The sequence below is a fragment of the Polypterus senegalus genome, chromosome 9 (assembly GCF_016835505.1).
Source record: "Polypterus senegalus isolate Bchr_013 chromosome 9, ASM1683550v1, whole genome shotgun sequence".
Taxonomy (NCBI): Eukaryota; Metazoa; Chordata; class Cladistia; order Polypteriformes; family Polypteridae; genus Polypterus; species Polypterus senegalus.
In genome coordinates, this window is record NC_053162.1 from 110,084,692 (window position 1) to 110,102,117 (window position 17,426).

General features: G+C 41.6%; 1 pseudogene; it reads right to left on the reverse strand.

Annotated features, from left to right (window-relative positions):
• Window positions 1–2,369: 2,369 nt before the first annotated feature.
• LOC120534887 lies at window positions 2,370–8,976 on the reverse strand (annotated as a pseudogene).
• Window positions 8,977–17,426: the final 8,450 nt, after the last annotated feature.

Below are 17,426 nucleotides of genomic sequence, written 5' to 3' on the forward strand. Positions count from 1 at the left end.
TCCCATATGTGTTAGAGTTAGGGGTTGACAAGTGCACATAAATCACCTCTCCCTGTCCACCTGCATCCCTCCTTGTCCCCCGGCAGTTTATCTGCCTAGAAGCCTGGGAACTTTAGAACAGGCTCCGGTTTATATGAAAGAGACCTAGTTTGTGTGATGTAATCCCTATGGAATCCACTAGAGGACCGTTCTGCTTCCTCAGATTATGATGCCGATTTAGATTTTTCCAGGAGCTTTAAAGGCTCCTCCATGCTGTGGAATTCTCCCCAGGTTGGCTGGGCAACATTTTTGGGGAGTCCTTTTAATAGCAAAAAACAGGCAACCTACTGCACTCTTTGAAGAGGTGTTAGTTTAAACGGCCTTAGCCAATGGGATGTTTGTTCCCGGAGAGCTTCTGCCTACTCCTAGGTAGATCGCTCAGGTTCTAACTCCCAGTTTTTAAATATCCTTGCCTGCTGGCCTGGGGAAAGCCCATTTTATCTGGGATCTTATCCCCAATGGGCAGCTCAGCTCTCTCCTCCGAGAGAACATAATGAGCCCCCTTCGTTTCCTCCATAGGAAATCTCATCTATATTTTCTTTTGAAAAAATACTAGCCCAGTTTCATATTTAGGAAGCGGATTCTGCACCAAGTTACTCCTGACCCCCTTAATTCTTTGGTCCTGCCCCGTTTTCTTTTGGGAACCACCATTCTGCTGACTACGCCATTGTGATAGTAATGAGACTTCAGACATCATAAAGGTTTGGGGCAGCCACCCGTATATTATTTCCCAGCTGCAAAAAGTTTACTAATTTTTGGTCAGAGATGTTCAGAAGACTGAGTCCAAAACAGAACTGATTATTTGGAGGTAAGATGGTGGTTTTAAGGGCTGGGGATGGAAATGATGCCATCTAGTCCGGAACTGGAAGTGACGTCATCAGAGGTGCCAGAGCCGGAAGTGACATCATCATAAGTGCCGGAGCCGGAAGTGATGTCTTCAGAGGTGCCGGAACCTAGTGAGATTTCCAGACTCTGCCACCCCCTGGTTTGGTGTAGTATTACAGTTCCCTAGGTCCTTTAGCTGTCTCCTAAATGCACGTGTGTGACATTACACAACCATTATAGTGTATTAGCTTTAGCTAACATTCATTTTTGCTTCCTACTTATGCTGTTTAAAATACCTAATATTCCCCTCTTGACTACTATAGCACCATAATCATGACAAAGTGTAGAAAAATATGTTACATTTCTTATTTGTTTAGATATTGTTGGTTGCCTTTTTTTCTAATTTCTTAGCTTTGAGGAATATCTGTAGACCAATATGGTCACCAGTGACCCTTTGCAGCCTAGCATCTCTCGGTTCATTGAATGATCTGCTTCTCTGTACCTCCATCCACCCTTAACAAAAGCTCATCACCAGTGCAATAATTTGACTTAATTGTTGGCTGCAACATATCCCTCTCAGTAGTTGAACCTGGGAGTTTTCGTCACTTCATGTCCATTGTCGATAGCAAATATACACCAGTCTGCCGGAAAAATATCACCTTTAAAATAGAAAAGCTAGTTGCAGAGAAACATGCAAAACTCAAAGAACAATTGGAGCAAGCTCTCTGTAACGGTGGATATATGGTTTGATAGGAAGATGACAGGCTATCTTGGAGTCAATGCCCATTGGATAGCAATGGAAAAAGAAACCCAGGTCCACTCTGCTGTCATTCAAACGGTTTGAAGGAACACACATTCGTGATTATGTATGTAAACAGTTTAAAGGGATTTGCAGTGATTACGCAATCAAACACAAGATTGATTACATTATCCATTATAATCCCGCTAATATGGCTAAAGACTTTACTCTTTACTTCCCAAGTGATGAGGAACAGTCTGAATGTGGTGTTGATGATCCAGATATGTGGAATGATCTTACAGTGGAAGAACAAGAGTCTGTTGAGGAGTTCATGGTCAGGAGCAATAAAGCAAAACACCTTCAGTGCTTTGCACACACCTTACACACCTTAGATGGTTTACTAGAGACCAGAGCAATCAGTTTTGCCCTCACCAAATCATTAAAGATCAGCAGTCTTCTACATGCTAGCACCACATTCAAAGACCTCTTTGAGCCCAAGTTTGGACAGAGGGGAATCCCAGTTACCATGAATGTCCGCTGGAATTCCACACTGAGGCAGGTGAAAGCTGTGCTCCATTGTGATTCTCAATAGCTATGTAATGTGATGGAAATGGCAGGAGGTAATATTTTCCTTAACAGAGTAGATCCAGTTAAAGAACTGGCTGAAATTGTTCAGCCTTTTGCTGAAGCCACAAATCTCACTTAAGGAGAGAAATGTGCTAAGTAAGTGTTGTGGTTCCCTCAGTTCTTTCATTAAGCCATCACTTTATACCAGTGTGCTATCCAAGTGGATTGCTTCAGTGTCTTCAACTTCACTGAGACAAGGTTTTGTGTCATTGCCAACAATGTTATGATGAGACTAACATTAGACAAAAAGCCCCAAACTTTGTCAGATACACTATATCTTAATGCAGCAGTTATTGATCCCTCTTTTTGGCTGATGTGGATTGAGCACCATGTATTTGCAGATGATAATTGTAAGATGGACCTGACTGCATTTGTAAAATGTATGTAATATTCATAAATACACTGAGAATCCTGTTTACAGTATGTAAACCAAGCTTAGTGTAAAATGTATCTTTTGTGTTTCTGTTTACACTGATCAGCAACATTAAAATCACCTGCCTAATATTGTGTAGGTTCCCCTTATGCTGCCAAAACAGCACCAATCCATTAAAGAATGGTGTCCTTTGATATCTGGCACCAAGACGTTAAAATCAGATTCTTTAAGTTCTATAAATTGAAAGGTGGTGCCTCCAGCACATTCCAGAGATGCTTGAACTGAGATCTGGGGAATCAACACCAGTACAATTTATGCAGTGTTTGAGGGCACATTATCCTGCTCAAAAAGGCTGTTGCCATGAAGGGGTGTACGTGGTCTGCAGCAATCTTGGACCTCTGCATACTGGGAGCACACCATAAGACCTGCCGTTTTGGTGATACCCTGCCCTAGTTGTCTATCTGTCGTCAAAGAGCCTCATACCCTTACATTTGCCCGATTTTTTTCCTTCTGGCCAACACATGACCTTCAAGAACTGACTTCACTTGCACTTTCTTAATATATCACACTCCTTGACAGGTACCATTGTAATGAGATAATCAATGTTATTCACTTCATCTCTCCGTGATTTAAAATCGGTGATCAGTGTACAATCTTATTTCTGGTAATAGATCTGATTCTGAAAGATACATATGAAAATTATCAGCCAATGGATACTGCAAAGGCAGTAACAGACAAGAGTCAGAGTCAGAAAAGGACCTTCTGTTTGCTGTTTATAGAAGGAGACAAAGGAAACAGAGTTTCTGCTCACCTACTGATCAGCTCAGTCAGTACCTTACAATGTACAAAGGACAGAACAGTGTCTTGTTTTGGGCGATGAACAAAAAAACTCTCTTGTCCCTCTTCAATGCAGCAGTGAGGGTCCTAGTTGTCCCAGCAACTAGTGTACCTGTTCAGCATGTGTTTAGCCATGGGGGAGTTAGCCTTCAAACAGACTATTGTGACAAACTATTATCTAATCTGATTTTTGTAAATGCAATCAATCAATGACAATTCAATTTTCTTCAGGCTACTCCTTTTACTGCCTGCTGGCAGTGAGGTGAGCTGTGTATTTTTCATTGGTCAAGGGAGAAAGACTGAATACAGGGAAGTTGGGGACGAGGTATTTTGTGGTTTCTCTTTGTTAATAATATAAAAAATGTTATTTACACAATTTCCTGCTAAAATCCATCCATCCATCCATTATCCAACCCGCTATATCCTAACTACAGGGTCACGGGGGTCTGCTGGAGCCAATCCCAGCCAACACAGGGCGCAAGGCAGGAAACAAACCCTGGGCAGTAGTAAAAATGTAAAATGTTATTTTAAAAAAGATCTATGAATAGGTCACTGATTTCAGTTGAAATTGGAAGAAAGATCTGAAAACTGGTTGAGAGAATAACTGTATTCAACGGGCTGAGATTTAAGACTTGAGATTTGCTGGTGCTTGCAAAAATGGGTCCTTTTAACTCTGGTGACAAATAAGGTTGGCGTCACAAAAATTCTTTATATTTGAGAGTGCTGTTCCACCTCCCGACCACAAAGGCTTGTAAGACTATTAACTCTAATACTAATCGTTGGGCATATGAAAACATAAAGGGCAATCAATAAGAAGAATACTAAGGGAGCCAGAGGATGTAAGGCATGTAAGGCGAAAGATGACACAAAGCGATTCTTTCAGTATTTTAGTAGAAAAATAACAGTCAAGGAGGAGTGGAAGTGTGTCAGTAATAGTAAAGGGAAATTAAAAAATACAGACAGTGAAATAGCACATGCTCTAAAATTGCATTTTTCTGATGTCCTCACAAATTACAGTGTTCACAGGAGACACATTTTCTCAATACAAAACTTGCACTGCATGTGTTCTAACTTAATAATTTCATGATATGTATGTGTTCTTGTGATTATGTGCAAAGTATGCATAAGAGGATCACTTAGTTCACTGATTTGGATTGAACACCTGTAAACAAAATATTAAAATTAATAAAAAAAATAGTTGCACCAAGAAAAATGATTTGGCCTGAGATCAAGCAGATAAATGTTTATTGTAGTGTTCCTTTTAATCTTTTTTGTGCATTACTTATGGGATGAATGACACAATGGCACTGCTGCTGCTTTTTAACAAGGTGTCCATGGTTCATACCCTTGGTGGTCCCTGTGTGGAGTTATTTTTATTTTCATTTATTATAATCATGTCAAACCTATACAATGAACAAAAAAAAATAACATTTCATACAATCAAGTAGAACTTAAACAATGAAGTCCATCTGACAGTAACCAAACACAGCTGTTAATGAGTTTGGAGTGGCTGATAAGAGTTTTGTTCAAAATAATGTTAATTTGATACACTCCCAAAACATGGCCCAGTGAGACTGTAGCTAGATTGCAACATTCACAGGATAGATATTACCCTGGATACATTTTGGACAATTTTAAACAAGATAAATATGATCAATGAAAGATTTTAAATTATTGAATGCTTTGCCCAGATGTAGGTAGAGTGTATTTTATGCATGCCTGCCTTCCACTCCTTTTCTAAGGTATTAAGTGAAAAATCTGTTTCCCATTGTACCATAGGATCTCTGAAAGGAACATACTTTAAAATGTTTTAATATATTGCTTAGATGCCATCTGAGTCTTCAACAATGATCAATATTTCTTCTGGATTAGAAATGGGTGTGGATTGAGGAAAATAGGTTAGGTTCCTTTTAGTAAAATTTCTGATTTGAAAGTAGTGGAAAATTGTGATGCTGGGAAGTAACATTTAAAATTTAATTGTTCATAAGATGCAAAAATATTATCTGTATATTATTCTCTAAGTATTTTAATCCCAGATGTTTTCCAAAGATTAAATACAATGTAGGTTTGGGAGGTTTGGAAAAGGTGATTATCATGTATAGGAGCAACAGATAAAAAGCTTCTCTGATTTAAAGTGCACCCTGCATTGGTTCCATATTCTGAGTGATTGATGGACAATTGGATTACTTGTATATTGAAGATAATTTGTATTTACTGGGGCACAAATCAGTGCATATGAGGAAGTACATCAAGATTTTCTTTCTATTGCAGACCAAGCTTGCGCATATTCATCATTTTCCAGGTGTTTATAACTTGTATATTTGCCACCCCGTAATTAAACTGAAACTTAGGTAGTGTCATGCCGCCTTCTGCTTTAGGTCTTTTTCCATTTGCCTTTTGAATGTGTAGATGTCTCACGTTCCAGATAAATGAGGTTATAATTTAGTCTAATTTCTTAAAGACTAATTAGTTAATCTACTGTATATTGGGATGCTGTAAAAAAGAAAAAGCCTCTTGAAAGAATATACATCTTGACAGTGTGGATTCTTCCTGCTAATGTGAGATCGAGGGTAGACCCTCTTTTCACATCATTTTTGATTTTTTCCATGGTGATAGCAAAATTGTGTTGAAAAAGATCTTTATATTTACTTGTGATGTTTACCCCTAGATATCTAAACTGTTCTGATAAAATTAATAGATAGATGTTCAGTCTAATATTATATGCTACAGAGGTCAGTGGAAAAAACACTTTTATTCAAACTGATTTTGAGTCCAGATATCTTTTGAAGTCTGCAGTGGGCTGGCACCCTGTTTGGGGTTTGTTTCCTGCCTTGCACCCTGTGTTGGCTGGGATTGGCTCCAGCAGACACTCGTGACCCTGTAGTTAGGCTATAGAGGGTTGGATAATGGATGAATGGATATCTTTTGAAGCTCTACTAGAGCATTAAGGACTACTGGTGTTTGTTTGTGGTTCTGATATATACAGTAACAGCTCTGCATATAGTGCTATTTTCTGTTCCAAGTCCTTCTCTAATAATCCCCTTATCTCTAATGCATTTTGAAAAGTGATTGGCAAATGGCTCAATAGCTGTTGCAGAAAGCAATGGTGAAGACAACTCCTTTGTCGAATACCACGTTCTAGTTTTAAGTAGTTTGAGATCACGTTGTTAATACAGACAGAGGCTTCTGGACTAGTATAAAAAAGTTTTATCCATGCACATATATTTGGGTAAAACTGGAATTTGTGCAATGTGGTTGTTGTGATGTGAGATTTTGTATAAAACTTGATAAATATTTTGTATGTCTTTATTTGTAATTTAGACAAAGCAATGTAATATTAGTGGGAAGCATTCATGTTTACAACCCGGGGAATGGGTCTCTTTGAATTTTACAACAGGATTTGGGGGATGTGCCTTAAACCAGTTTGGCGAGTGTTTCTCTGCTAAAGTCTTTCAACCCCCGCAACAAAGCCAGCTTACGTTAACATATGGTTTGGGGGAAGGTGTTAAGATGTTCTATTTCCCCCATTGGTCTGAAGTATGGCTGTTTGGAATTGGCTTGGATCAGAAGCTTTTAAGTACCATTATGTCCTATTGGCTCTAGGGGTTGGACAGAACATCTATAAATTTACTTGTTTAACATCACAGTCTCTCACTTGATAACCTGTGATGATGAAGAAGTATCTTTCTCTTACTAACCTGTGATGATGAAGTATCTCTCTCTTACTAACCTCTGATGATGAAGTATCTCTCTCTTACTAACATCTGATGAAAAAAACAACACAATGGAGAGCACAGCTCGGCTTCAGCCATATTGAACAGACATGTGCCTGAAAGCTGAACACCAATGATGCCTTAACTAGAGACATTTTAAATAACTACAAGTCTGTGTGACGCCTGAAACTACATATTACTATTTAATCAGGTTGTATGGTTGCCAGTATTCAAATGTACTTTGCATATTGTTATTATTTATGAATATTACCAATAATACATTATTTAAAATTGTAATGTAACTCCTGCTTGTCTTTTTACTACATCTAATTGCCTGAGGTTATAGATATAGAAGGGAAGGTGGGGAGAAGTTATATGCTGTACTATAATACCTTATAAACAGTGGTAAATCTGTGAGATCAGGCATTGTGACAAAGATTCAATTATGATTGTAGAACCTTCCTTTTCCTATAAAGTGCCTCATTTGAAGTCCTGGCATGTTCTTGATCTATTCTTGTAATTTTGCTGATTGACTCTGATGTTTGTTGATTGACTCTGATGCTTTCATCCATCCATCCATCCATTTTATAACTCGCTGAATCCAAACACAGGGTCATGGGGGTCTGCTGGAGCCAATCCCAGCCAACACAGGGCACAAGGCAGGAACCAGTCCTGGGCGGGGTGCCAACCCACCGCAAGACACACACAAACACACCCACACACCAATCACACTCAAGGGCTAATTTAGAATCATCAATCCACCTAACCTGCATGTCTTTGGATTGTGGGAGGAAACCGGAGCGCCCGGAGGAAACCCACGCAGACACAGGGAGAACATGCAAACTCCACGCAGGGAGTTTGAAGCTTTTGCCTTGTGCATTATGTAGCATGCCAAAAAGTACCTGGTGAATCAGAAGTTCTAGTGTATCATGTAAAGTCAGGGAAAAATATAGAAAACCCTGCCCCAAAGCTTTGTCACTGCAGGCCTCCATTAAACTATCTGCATTTACTGGAAATTTTGCTCTTCAAGCAGTCTGATTTTTTTCAGGAGAAAGTTGGTGAGATACCCATAAAAAACAAATGAAAGCCATTGTACTTACCGTTTGATTATTTTCATACAGCTTAAGGTCATAGCCGCTGAGCTCCACACAGAATATTATTGTGGTGACCCCTTCAAAACAGTGAATCCATTTTTTTCGTTCAGAGTGCTGTCCACCCACGTCTACCATTTTGAATGTCAGCTCTTTAAAGGTAAACTTGTTTTCTACGATCCCAGTTGTCATGTCTCGCGACCGGAGAATGTCTTCAATGGTGGGGATATAGTCAACTGCAGCGATGCGATTAAGGTCATTTAGATAGTAAGCCGCGTTATCCTCCAATTGATATTCTTTGGAGCGACAGAAGCACTCTTGGACACCTGGGGCACCCCAGAGCCTCTTCATGACCCCCTGCAGCTCTGGTGTGATCTCCCCTTTGCTCTTGGCAGGACCAGTCAGTGCAAACTGCTGGACAGCATCATAGGCTCCGTCAGGGTTGTAAAACTCAGTTTTGAGGGATGCCAGGGCTCTTATGATTCTTGTCAGGGAGTCAATGGTGTTGTAGATGATCAAGGGCTTGTACTCTTTGCATTCTTCCAAGTTAAAGCCACTACTGTGGATTATCTTCATCTGCTTCACTATGGTGCTTTTTCCTGAATTGCTGGTGCCAAGGAGAAGAAGCTTGATCTCACAGCGCTACTGCTGACTCTCAGAGCGCAGGGGTCGGTCGATTCAGCGAGAATGCCAAGCGGCCTCCTTTTCCTCTGAGCTTTGACGACATTCCATGTTCCTCCTAAGAGAGAGTTAGAGAAAGAGAGAGTATAAGTGAATGAGGCTGATGAAGCAGGGACACGTTTAACTGTGCTGTAAGTGAGTGGACAGCCTTGATGACTGGTGCTGCTTCGCAGTCATAAAGAATGCACTGCTGCTGCTGTCCTGTTCCTGACACACACAATGGCCTTCCAACTTGCTCCTAGCACAAGGTTGCCAGACTGCAGAGCTGTCAGTTAGTGCTTCTTCTTTCGGCCAATGTCATAGCATTTTCACATCCACCAAGCAAACTGTAGCACATTCCTGTTTATGGAACGATTTGCCTCTTCTCTGTTGTTCCACTGGAAACAGAAAATCCCTCTCCCTCCACCTCTGCATGGTTACTTCATGTACTCTGCTCCAAAGGTGAGGTGTGCACGCTTATCCAGCTGGCTTCTGCTCACCTCCCTGTATGCCTGCAAGATAGGGAAGTGGCCATTAGCACGGCGATCTGGTTGGTGTGGAGAGGTGAGAGACACTTGACGGAGGCAACTCGCATGCATAACAGCAGAGCAGGAAAAAGTGAAAGGAAAATAATCTGTAAATCTTAAAAAACATTGCTGGCGACTTGCTTCTGGTAACCTTTTAGATAGATTTGTGTGTGAGTCTCCCTTAAATGGCTTGGTCTGACAGAAATTGGCCTTTTATATCCCATCTTGGGATATTTAGGGATATTATCCAGGATAATATAGGAAAAGTTAAGATGACAATTGCCACCAAAAATATAGTGTACTTGAAAACATAACATTTAAGATATAGCTTCTTAGAGAAAGAAAATGCAACTACCATAATATTGTGTTAAAGCTTAGGCACCAAAATGTGGCCATAACGTACAATCCAGCAAAAGGATGGAGTGACAATGTGATAATAGCTTGAATCTAAATTACAATGCATTTAGCGTTAAGTTGTTGTTTACTAACAATGAAGCGGGCATTTCCCTAAAGCCATACCACATCGCCTGACCACACCAACAGAGAGACAGTAAGCATGTCATTAACTGGAAAGTGCACTGCAGCATGGGGTTGTCAAAAGCAGTGACACGTCATGGTAATGTAGAAAAGGCTGTGGCTTTACAGTTGGGGAGCACATGTTCTGTACATTTTTTTTGTTTTAACATTTTGCTTTATGCATCTAGTGGTTTTTTTGTGACTTCAGCATTATAGGGTCAAGTTGGATATGAATGATATCAATTGGAAAGGGCTTAACTCATGTAAATGCTATGTTTTACCGAGAGATTGTTTCTTAGATCGCCACGTGTATTTTAAAGTTGATATAAATGGGGGTACATACAAACCATATGAGACGAGATGAATTTTGACATTTACACGATTAACGCTGCTAAAATACAGTATCGGAAAGAGCTGTGTTTGTACTCGGCATATAAATAACTTTTCATCAAGTACCATAGACAGCGAGAAACCGCTGTGCTCAGTGCGGTTTTTAATAACTTTTCTAGCAAGCTTTTAAAGATCATTGTGCATTTTGGTATATAAGAGAGAGTCACTAGTGGAAAATATTTCATCTAATAATATTGTTCACAGAGCAGCTAAGTGTAAAAAGGCTTTGACATTTAACCGATGTGGAATGGAAGTTAAAATCTATTGCTAGCTTCTGTATGAAAATCTGCATGTTTTCTGTATGGCTAGGTATTATTATAACAGATAAATACCCCGGTGTGGGGTGCGGTTTTTGGCTGGTTCCCGGCTTTCCTCAGCAGTGACTAGGTTATCGTTCAATTAAGATGCCAAACGTATGACAAGTTTTCTGATAAGCCTAATTAAAAATATAAGAAAAGTCTAGAATTTCTGCTTTCCATTGTAATTAACAAATTGTGTAAGAATGTTCTGTGACCTTTAGATGAAACTGAGCTTATTTTTTCTAACCGCTTTCTTTGAAGATCTCTGTTATAAATGCAACTCACCCCCCTATGAGGGGGCTTTTTGCACTTAGTCTGTGTAAGGCAAAGACCCACTACTCACCAAGTATAAAGAAATTAATAAATTCTGCTTGTTTGAATTGGTGTCTGCTTGCTATTGTTTCGACTTCATCCACAGTTTTCTAGGGATCGTCCAGAGCACCGGTAAAAGGACTGACTCCGGCCGGGTCGGAAGGACCAGCTCCGGAAAAAGTTAGGACTGGCCTGCCTCGGGTGTATCTTGCGTGAGAAGTCCCTGGCCTCCTCTGACCGAATACGAGGGTCGAACCAACTGGGATTTCCCTAGCAGGTCACGAAATTCTTGGTGAGTAGACCGAGGGAGTCCGATTGAGTGAATTACGTAGCTCAGGGATTTGACCGGTTTACGGGAAGCTAAGGAAAATAAATACTGTATCACTAAACGTAGTGGATGGTAAAACTGGAAAATAGAGAATAATACTTGGGTCCCTCGGGGGACAGTGTAAGATACTACAAGTACATTAGTAAGTTACTCCCTGTGAAGTGGAATAGAAAGGGGTGAGTGGCACTTCTATTAAATAGGGGAATGGGAGTAAGAAAAGCATAGTATATGAATTGAGTGTCTGGGAAAAACACTGAGTGGGTGCACGAGTTTTCTGTTCCTAACGTTTGGTCATAATCCTGCTTCTACTGGTTGCTTTGTGGTGGAGACATGCACAAGTAGTTTGGCATATAGGAGGCGTCTGACAAAGGAATTGGTGTTGAGCACACCTTGTATTCCGGACTCCACGCTGAATATTGTATGATTCTGCTAACAACGGGCACGAAACCACTTGAGAACTAATCCGGGAGTGGGACAGGACTGGGAGTAGAACACCGCGGGGGCTGGATTGTTCTACTGTGGTCCAGTGCCATTCATTATGGGAAAGCAAAATAGTAAACCGGTCAAAGAGACTCCCTTGGGGACTCAAAAGTCTCTGTTAGAAGGATTATTTTTGGAAAGTGTCTCGGACACGAGCTTTCACTCGGGTCCTAAAGGGGGTTCACCTAGAAAATTTATAGAAAAGAAAACCTGATTAGACTTTAAGAAAGCATGTAAAAAATGGAATAAACAGAGTGGTGGCAGATGGCCGATAAACGGGACTGTGGACCTATCAGAAATACAAGAAATAAGGAAAATATTATGTAGAAATGCACAAGGATGTTGCAACAAAGGCCCGTATCGAATAGACATGTTTGATAGATGGGAACTGGTGATAAAGGATAGGACCTTGGAAGAGGCGCAGAAGCGTAACGAGCTGCTGGCTGCTGAGGTCAAAACACAGAAAGAAAAGGAAAAGTTATTGCTAGCGTTGCAGAAAACGAAGGTAGAGACAGAGCCCAAGCTTGAAAGTAAAAGAAAGAAGACCGAAATGAAAGACCCCCTATACCCCGTAATCTGTCCACCCCCTCCTTACCAAACTCCCCCGATTCCACCTCCTGCACCCCCTCCTCCAACTGCACCCCTGTTAATAGACAAACCATCTGGAGCAATTTTTTATGATGAACAATATCATTATGACCCGTCCTCACATATTGACCCTGAGGAAGATGATTCAGATCATTCACAAGGTGCTACTGGGTTGCAATGGCAGAAACCAGAAGAGTCATCTGTCTCCCAGCGCATGAGAAGTCAGACCCTCCGCTCTAAACCTATGGGCGGTTTTACTTCTCCTTTCGGCTCCCCTAAACCTTCTGGCCCGACATTCTCTTGCCCCCTCATTGAAGTTCCCCAACCCCTGACATGATCCCGCACAACCCCCAGGCAATAATAATCCCACTACCATAATGATTCACCGAAATTGGGACATTCAAGAATTAAAGGATGTGGTGTGTGAACTGCCCGACCCCAAAGCGGTCAGCGGACTGAAATTTGTAGAGCAATTGCAGCAGCTGGATGATATGTATAAACCAAATGCTGCAGAGTGGACACAGGTGCTCCGCCAAAAGCTGGGCACCACATGGGCAACTGTAAATCATGGTGATCTTAACGGTGCCCCTTGGCGTTGGAATGAAGCTCTTCCCCGAGGTCCCAGGAATGAAGGTCCTTTCCTTGGCCAGTGGGAGCCTTTGAAAGAAGCCCTGGCAGAAAAATATAAAAAGGGCACAGACTGGTCACTAATTTCAGCCGCTAAGCAGAAAAAAGACGAGACAGTGGATGAATGGGCTCACCAGTTGCAAGATCTGATGGCTAATTACTCTGGGCTAGACAATGAAAACGAGAGAACTCGTGCTGCAGTGCCTCCTTTTGTCTCGGGACTGAGAAGTAATATTCAAAGCAAAGTTTGCACGTCTTGCATAGGCTGGGAAAGTTCGAGGAAGTCAAGCGTCATGCAGAGCATGCTGAGAGACAGACTAAATTAAAAGAGTCAGACACACAGACAAAACTTTTGGCTGCACAAATAAATTACTATACTGGTGGAACTGACCCGGCTAGGGAGAGAGGACGCAGAAATTTTTTTGGAAGTCGAGGGCGAGGGCGCGGGAGAGGACGAGGGTTCTAATTATCAAGCCCTAACAATCCTTTCGCTCAGATGCCTAACCCTTCGGAGCAGACGCCAGCGTCATATGCCTGTTACGGCTGCGGTGAACTTGGACATTTCAGATGCAGCTGCCCACACAAACGCCCTCCGCCACCCCCTCTCCCTGAGCCCAATGATATTCCTTGGTCCTAGGAATTAGCAGGGACCCCCAGCCACTTTTTCCAGTTTCCTTTGCTTACTCGTCATGCTGATACTGATCCTTTATTGACTTTAATAGTAAATGGCAAAGAAACTGTCTTTCTTGTGGACACAGGAGCCACGCGTTCCACTTTGTCGCTGTTGGAGGTCCCTGCCTCGAAAGATACAGTACAGGTGCTTACTGCCTCAGGACAGCCTCATACTTTGCTGGTCTCTAACCTTTGCCAGTGCAGCTCAGCACTGACAGCTCATCATTGACTCATCGCTTCCTGTTAAATCATTTGTGCCCTGTGAACTTGCTGGGAAGGGATCTTATGACTAAGTTGTCAGTCTAAATTTCTTTAACTGAACAAGGATTTTACTGCTCCATTCCTAAGCTCCTATGCCAAACTACACACCCCAAGCCCTCTTTTGCTGCATGGACCCTTGACATCTCACCGCACACCCTCCTGTTGAAAGCCCTTCATTCTTTCCCCTAATGCCTATTACAAGTCACTTACATGCCACTTACAAGTCCCGGACACCCTCCATTGTACTGCCCAATATTCCCCGCTGAAGTAGACACTCCTTGGTTAGAATCTTTTCTTTCCTCCGGCACATGCCTTGAAACCTTGTACATTCCATGTATTTTTGTTTCATCTTCTAAAGCTGCTGCTTCAGTTCACTTCTCATGTTCACAAAGTATTTTCTAACTAGGTGGTTCAGTGCCTCATGTCTCTCTAGCTAAATCTAACACCGTTCGCTGGTTGAAATTGGGGACTGGGTTGAAAAATGTCTAAATAGCACTGATTGGCTGTACGTTGCGCCAGGTATTTTTGACACCTCAGACCATTTAGTTACTAAAGTATTAATTCAGATTGATCTGCAAGTTGTTCGTTCCCTGTGTCACCCATCTCTCTCTTTATTATCATTGCAAACTGATAGCATTTCATGGCTCTCTTCAATTCCTGATACACTGTGGTCTCAAGGGAAAAGTGATTTTGGCAGAATAGCAAATTGTGAACCTCTAGTAATCTTTCCAAAATCTTCCTTCCGTCCTTGCCGTGTGCAATATCCTATCTCTAACGAGGCTGAACTCGGAATTGCGGCTGTACATAAAGATCTTGTTGAAAAGGGGGCTATAATTCCTATTAAATATACTCCTGTAAACTCTCCTATCTTGCCAGTAAAGAAAGCTGATGGCTCTTGGCGCTTTGTCCAAGACCTCAGACAAGTCAATTCTTCTATTTTTCCTAGAGCACCAATCGTGCCTAATCCTTCCACTATTCTGTCTACAATCCCTCCATCTGCACGTTATTTCTCAGTTATTGACTTAGCAAATTACTTCTTTTCTATTCCTGTACATCCTGATTCTCAGTTTTGGTTGGCTTTTACTTTTCAAAACCGCCGTCGGACATGGACCGTTATGCCACAAGGTTATACAGAGGCTCCTTGTGTATACGGCCAAGCGCTTGCTCAGAACCTGGAAGGTTTTTGGCCTGACAGGGGGAGTGCATTGATACAGTACGTCGACGATTTATTACTCTGTAGCGAAACAGAGAAGGCATTCACACAAGATGCAGAATTATTGCTCAAGTATCTTCCAGAAAATGGGCACAAGGTCTCCAAAGCCAATCTGCAGCTAGTTCAAACCACAGTCAAATATTTGGGGCATGACATCACTTGTGTTACCAGAGCTCTGTCAAAAGACCACAAAAACACAATTCAAAACCTGCCCAGACTGGTCACAAAACAACAGGTTATGTCTGTATTGGGCATTTTAGGTTACTGTCGACAATGGATTTAAAATTTTTCTGAAAGAGCACAGCCTTTGCAAAATCTAGTTAACACTGCTGAACTTCCTCTTTCTGGCCGCATACAGTGGAATGTGCAGGTTGAGAAGGCTCTATGTGATTTAAAAAGTGCACTACTCTCTGCGCCAGTGTTAGGGCTCTAAGACTATTCTCATCCATTCACTTTGTTCGTAGACGAAAAGGAGGGATATATGAATGCGCAGTACTAACACAGCTCCATGGAGAAAAACAAAGGCCAATAGCCAATTTTTGGAAAAAAATGGATCCAGTGGCTAAGGGACTTCCAACCTGTCTCAGAGCAGTAGCAGCCACAACAGAAGCCGTGCTAGCCAGTACAGATATAGTGCTCATGAGCCCCCTAACAGTAAAGGTGCATCACGCCGTACACTCCATTTTAGTACAGGCCAAAACTTCACATCTCACTACTGCTAGGGCAATACACTATTAAAATGTACTGTGTACTCTGTCAAATGTCACAATTGAAAGATGCTCCACTCTAAATCCAGCCACTCTTCTTTCAACTGAAGAAGAAGGGGAGCCACACAGCTGTCATGACGAAATAATTGAGGTCATAAAACCCAGACCAGACCTGCAGCAAACTCCACTAGAAATAGGAGAAGTACTCTACGTAGATGGATGTTCCTTGCGCATTGTAAATGGAACACCCTTAACCAGCTATGCAGTGGTCAAAGGTGACCACCTGCTGGAGGCAAACTGAATTTCGTCAAGTTTAAGCACGCAGGCAGCTAAATTATTTGCTCTTGCCCGAGCCTGTCAGCTGTCAGAAGGGAAAGCAGTAACCATTTATACAGATTCCAGGTATGCTTTTGGAGTCTGCCATGATCATGGAGCATTGTGGAAATTAAGGGGATTCAAAACCAGTACTGGTAAGCCCATCCAACATCAGATAGTCGAATCCCTCCTCGAAGTTATAATAAAACCATCAAGACTGGCAATAGTTAAATGCCAGGCCCACACTGGGAAACAAGATCCTGTCAGCAAAGGAAACGACCTGGCTGATCACTTTGCTAAACAGGCTGCCTACAATAACACACAAATCTTTTTATTTCAACAGAAAGATGACAAGGACCCTGATAATCAAATAATCTCTTTAAAGAGTGCAGCCACGGACAGAGAAAAGAGAAAATGGTACAAAGAAGGATCCCTCTCTGATGGAGTCTGGACTCACAAGCAAAATAACAAACCTTTCCTCCCAAATGCTTCTTTTCCAGGTATGGCAAAAATCGCACATGGCCTGGACCACGCCGGAAAGGATGCCATGATTCAAGATGTCGAGAGACATTGGAAAGCCTTAGGTTTCTCTATGTATGCAGAGCAATTCTGCAGGCGATGTGCGCTATGTCAAAAATTTAATGTAGGAAAGGGTACCCCGGAAAGTGCCGCCGTCACACCTAATCTAATGGGTCCATTTGAACATCTTCAAATGGACTTCATTGAACTAACACCATCTAAAGGGTACCGATAACTGCTTGGTAATTGTCGATGTGTTCTCCCGATGAGTGGAAGCTTTCCCTTCCAAACATGCAGACGCCAAAACTGTGGCAAAAGCCTTGATAAAAGAAATCATTCCAAGATGGGGAATACCACAAAAATTGCAGACTGATAATGGTATCGATTTTGTGAATTTAGTAATCAATTAACTAACCACCTAGCTTTAATTAACATGCATCACTATTGCAAGTACAGTAATCCCTCGCTATATCGCTCTTCGACTTTCGCGGATTCACTCTATCGGGGATTTAAAATTTAAGCATATCTAAATATATCAGATTTTTCGCTGGTTCGCGGATTTCTGCGGACAATGGGTCTTTTAATTTATGGTACATGCTTCCTCAGTTTGTTTGCCCAGTTGATTTCATACAAGGAAAACTATTGGCGGATGGCTTAGAAGCTACCCAATCAGAGCATGTATTACATATTAACTAAAACTCCTCAATGATATAAGATATGCATCCCGCGCGGTGCTTGATTGTTTGCTTGTCTCTGCCTCTATCTCAC